Raw genomic sequence first — 6,352 nt, 5'->3', positions numbered from 1 at the left:
TACTAATTTACACGTGCGGATGCACAGCCTCAAATTTTATACTTAATTGATGAACTTATATCAATTGTATTGTATGGTTTTGGTTATATTTGTTGTAAACAAATGTGAGTAAAAAGTAACGTACAATGAGTAAAAATTAAATTTACAAATTATTAACTACCTCTTTGTAAACTACATTAGTGGTTGAGTTATAAGTATTATCTAACTCATTACAGCCATTACTCTAACACCCCCAAATCTAAGGCATAACTAATGCGAATAAAAGACTAGGATTAATCCAAAAGATGCATAATTCAATAAATCAACAGTGAAACATAATTCAAACTACTAAGGGGTGCTACACCACACCTAGCTTACACAAAGTATATATATATATATATATATATATATATATAGGGTCATAATCAGGTGTGGCCGCCCCTTAACGTGTGGTCAGTGCGGCCTCACCACTATGTATACAAATATACACCACTCAATGTTAAAAAACGCACCACACAAATATGCATCATTAGGTACGCATCACCAAAAAACACACCACTAGGTATGCAAATATACACCACACAGTGTTAGCGAATGCACCATTAGAGCCAGGGGAGTTATGGTGCATTATTTTGGGTGTGTGGTGTGTTTTATGGTGTTTTTGTGTATTTTCATTGTGGTGCGTTTTCTAACATTAAGTGGTGCATTTTTTAACATTGAGTGGTGTGAACCGCACCGACCGCACGGCAAGGCGTGGCCACATTTGAACAGATTTCTATATATATATAACTGTTGGATTAATACCAAAATTAAACAGTGTATTAAATCTACCATAATTAAAACACTACAAAAAAAAAAAGACACAAAACCCCTCCAGCTACTAAAAACAGCGCCTAAATGAATAAAAAGACAAAAAAAAAAAGACATCAATCTTACCATCCAATATTCTAATCTAACGATCACAATTTAACCTCATAGACCTCTATAATACATTAGTACTCACCTGAATAGATTCCTATATATATATATATATATATATATATATATATATATATATATATGGCCAAGTTCTAATGCAGCCGTGTTTTGACATGCGGCCGAACCATTAGTTATGCAAAAAAAACACCAGTAGTGTTAGGAAACGCACAACAAAGAAATGCACTAATGCAACACAAAATACACCACACGCCCAAAAAAATGCATCATACCTCACCACACCTAATGGTGCGTTTCGAACACTATGTGGTGTGTTTATGCGTACCTAATATATATATATATATTGTGGTGTGCATGCATCATTGTGTTTTGGTAATCCCGATATCATCTCCATCTTCCTTTCATTGGGTTTATCTTCGTCGATTCTTCTCTATTTTTTCATTGTCGTCATTTTTTTCTTTTAAATCTTTGCTTCTTTTTTTTTTCCCTCTAAATATTTCCTTTCCACTCGTGTGTGCATTCTTTTAGTGGACATGATGCACACATTGGTACATGAAAGTAGTATTTTGCGGTGAGGTGTGATGAGTGGTAAAACGGAGATGGAATCTTCGAGTGTCGTGTTCACAAGGATGGCAAATTGGAGAGTTTACACAATCTACCTTTAACTACCTAAACAATTTGAGAAGAAAGCATAACAAAGCATTGATTGGGAAGAGATCCAATTCAACTAAAATACAAGTAGAGATAAGCAAATACGATTGGGACCCTTCGACTCTTGCACTCTACGAGCTAAGATAGGAGTTGGAATGACAATTAGCCTATCTAAAGGAACAATACGCACAATACCGAGTGGCGTCACACTTGGACTCCCAATCCTCATTCGGTTGGGGAATTTCATGGAACAAGATGTTATAGAAGCTACTAATGTATATTTCGTAATAAAGAATATCAATTTAAAAGAGAAAGCCTTCAAAAAAAAATGCAATCAATGCCTTTTATTTTTTGCTTTCGAGGACACATTGTTTAGCCTCTAAGTGCACATTTTTGTGTCTTTGAATGCATATTTTCTACAAGTCTATGAATTCAAAAGAGAAGGGGTTTTTTAAAAAAAATAAAAAATCACTCAATGCCTTTTATCTTTAGCCTTTGAGTGCACATTTTTGTGCATTCGAATGCATATTGTCCTGCCTACAAGTGTATATTATCTTGATAATGAAACAGAATTACATAGAACAAATTGATTATATTGTTTTGGACATGAAATGTATTACAAGATGTTATATAGCCTACAGAATTTGTAATTCATAATGAACTCTATCAATTCAAAAGAGAAAGTCTTCAAAAAAAAAAAAAAAAACAGTCAATGCCTTTTATTTTTAGCCTTCGAGTGCACATTTTTGTGCCTTTGAGTGCACATTTTCCTACATACAAGTGCATATTATCTTGATAATGAATCAAAACTACATAGAACAAATTGATTATATTGTTTTGGACATGAAATGTATTACAAGATGTTACTCCCTCTGTCCGATTTTATGTGTCTGGTTCAGTTAACGAGACTTGACTGAAGTTGTTTTTAATTCATTTTTTCGTAATATTAAGTTTTGTATTTATATACAAAATTTATATATTTAGAAAATACACTAAAAATACTATTAAACACAAAAAATCAAATTTAAAAATAAGTAAAAAAAAAATAAAGAAGATAACCAAAGAAGAAAGAGTTGGTTTGACCAATGAATATTAAGTAGGACATATAAAATGGAACAGGGAGTACAACCAATTGAATGTGTATTTCATAATGAACTCTATGAATTCAAAAGAAGAAGTCTTCAAACAAAAAATACAATAAATGTATTTTAGTTTTAGCCTCTGAGTGCACATTTTTTTAGCCTTCAAGTATACATTTTTGTGCCTATAAGTGCATATTTTCCTGCTTGCAAGTGCATGTTATCTGTAATTGATACGCAAAGAAAATCCAAACTTATTTGTGCGAAAGGTAAATTAAACAGAGCTTTGAAATGAAAACAATGACGAAGACTCTGTTGGGTAGAAGATTATTAACAAAAGCAGTTAATCCAGTTATGAAAAAAAAAAAAAAAAAAGACCACAAAGCCCTTATTGCTATTTTAAAAATTAATAATGCGCTCCATCTGTGTGCCGTTGGATCAAGATAGATCTATGACTGTTGCTTCACCCTATTTTTCACCGAAGGAATACTTTGTATATATATATGTGTGTGTGTGTATATATATATATATATATATATATATATATATATATATATATATATATATATATATATATATATATATATCCATAATTTATTGTATAATGCAGCATATGTGTATAGAAGCTCGTATAATAGCTGGAAATATAATTTTTAAAATTTATATTTAGAAATCAATCAGTCACTTTATTTAAATTTTAAATTGTAGTAGTTGGAATTGTAATTGAGAAAATTTTATTTAGAGCATAATTATTAATTACAACAACGATTTAATTTTTCTTTTTTTTTTTCAGCAACCCAATATTATTTAAGTATTTTTATAATTCAAATGGCTAGAATTATAATTATGAAAATTATGTTTATAAATCAATCAGTTTTTTTTTTAATAGTAAGGAGGGGTTCTGCCCGGCAAATTTTACTGTGGACCATGGTGCATGTAGCAGTGTTATCTATGAAATAAGTACCATTCTAATTACATTTTAGTTTCATTCAGGGCCGGTCGAAACATTTGAGAGGTCCTGGGCAAAATTTAAAAAATGGGCCCCTAATATGAAAAACTAAAATTTAAATGTAATAATACTAAAAAATAATAATATCAAATAACATGAAATGCTATTATTAGACAATTTTCAACATTTTTAAATACAAAAGTAATCATGACAAAAAAATTCTACGTGCTATGCAAAATCATCGATAATTGCATAAAGATTATAATTCTCTTGCATATCCTTCTCAATACACAAAATCGTCATTAACAAGGCCTTGGTCATTTAAATTTTCTTTAGATTGTTTCAAATTTCATTAAATGATTATGATTTTTTAAAAAATTTAGCTCCTCTTTGTGATTCTATTAGCTGTTCTACTTGTTTTTCTCTTTTTTTTTTTCTTTTTTTTTTCACCATCACATAAATACTTTTTAGGTAACTTTATATAAAATAATTTAAAAACTGTGTATAATAAAAGAACAAAAGCACCTGAATATTTTTAAAAAGTTTCCCTCAGTATTCAGTTGTATCAGTATCACAAACAACTCTAGAACTCAGTAACTCAGGTAATTATAATTCTATATATATATATATATATATATATATATATATTCTAGAATTACAGAAAGCACAAAATTCCTTATCCAAATAAACATTACTCATTAGAGGATTATAGATTTATAGCCATAAATCCCTAATGTCCTATAGGTGTGCTGTGTAATGTTGCATTGCATAGGAAATAAAGACAGAACAAATTACAAATAGAAGGAAACTTACAAGTTACAATGGACAATGGGCCCAAACTGGCAAACAAATGAACAATCGTTGATTAATCAAATTGGAAAAAAAATTTATTGAAGAATTCGAATGGGTTAGCTGGTTAGGGTGTCGATTCTATTTTTAAATTATTTAATTAAGCGTCGATTCTCATCTTTCTACAGTCTCATCTATTCTTAATTTTTCTTTTCTAATATAATTGTAACACTAATTTTTTATTTTCTAATATAATTATGACACTATAATATAATATATATATATATATATATATATATATATATATATGTATACATACATATATCTACTATACTAATAAGAGCCAAAGAGAGTTAGGTCTAAAATGGGTAGAAAAAATGGCGGTCAAATTATTTAATCAAATGGATGGTTCAGATGAATTGTTTAATCAAATAGATGGTTAAGATAATTCAGATTAATATTATTAATAGAGATTACCTAATTTAACCTTACTTTTATGATTATCCGTTAAGTTTTCCGTTAAATATTCTCTTCTCCGTTAATATTCCGTTAACTTTTAACTTACCCATTAAATTAAATTAAATTAAATAAGAGAAATAATTTCATTAGTTATATTGTATTTATTTTCTCTCATGTAAAGATTCTTTACATTCAAATTTATCAATTGATATTCATTACATTGTCTATTATCTTATTTTTACAATATCTTGTAATTAAATATCAAAGTTATAGTACAACATAATGTTATATATTTATTTACCAAGTATTTTATTAATACTATGAAAAAAAAATTTAAAATAATTTGAAGCTAATTTAACTACTTGGAGATTGGTTGACAAAGAGAGTACTCAAATAATAACCCAACAAATTGAAGCGGAATCACTCTATTTTACTCTTATTGAATTAAATAAATTAGTACTTACACCAAAAAATGATACATATGTATTTCTTAAATACAATGAAAAAATAAAAAAAGAATAGTTTGAAACCAATCATATTAACTACTTGGGGGATTTGTTGACAATGAAAGTACTCAAATAACCCATTACCCAGCAAATTGAAGCTAGAAACTACTTTTTAATATCTTTGGAATACATAATATTTTAAATTTTCAATTTTTTATTAATTTATTTAATCTTTTTTCTTAAACTAGGGATTTCTTTATCCACAATAACTCATTCAACAATAATGGTTGAACCAAATGAACCCCAAGCAGAACACCTAAAGGAAAGTCCATAGCTCCTATATCATAATCTCATTGCATGACGTTGTCATCTATGCTACCAACAATAACCGAATTGCAAATAACACACTACCAACAAAAAGGAAGAGAACAAATAGTAAAGATGAAGACAATGACAATGTTACTCAAAAGAGAATCTTGAACACTTAGAAAAATTCAAATTAAAAGTAGTATTTATTTAGACTATCATTTTTAGACCAAATATTTAGACTATCGATTTTACAAGGTTGCAAACATTTATTTTAGTAATAATTATAATGAATTTCTATATTATCTTGGATTCATATACTTTGAGTTAGATATTTAAATAAAAAAATTCGACATTCAATTACCCATGTATAAACTTCTCCTATATAATCTTGCATTGATATACTTTCAAATATTTATTTAAATATAAACATTGGGCATTAACTCATTCGCGCATGCGCGTATAAAACTAGTATTGTATACACAATTTGGTAAATATAATTTCCAGCATTAGATGATTACTATATATTATATATATATATATATATATAGTATTTATATTATATATTATTATTATATTTATAGCTATAGATATCCGCTTCAAAAAAAAAAAAAATAATAAAGTAATAATAATAATAATAATAATTACGGAGTATTATTATTATTGTTTTTTTTGAAACCCTATTATTATTTATTATTTTAGACAAAAAGTGGCTTTTTAGGGTGATCTCATCAGTCATTCCACAACGCTGCTATAAA

The sequence above is a fragment of the Ipomoea triloba genome, chromosome 2 (assembly GCF_003576645.1).
Source record: "Ipomoea triloba cultivar NCNSP0323 chromosome 2, ASM357664v1".
Taxonomy (NCBI): Eukaryota; Viridiplantae; Streptophyta; class Magnoliopsida; order Solanales; family Convolvulaceae; genus Ipomoea; species Ipomoea triloba.
The sequence above is the reverse complement of the archived record's forward strand: the minus strand, read 5'-3'. Positions refer to the sequence as shown.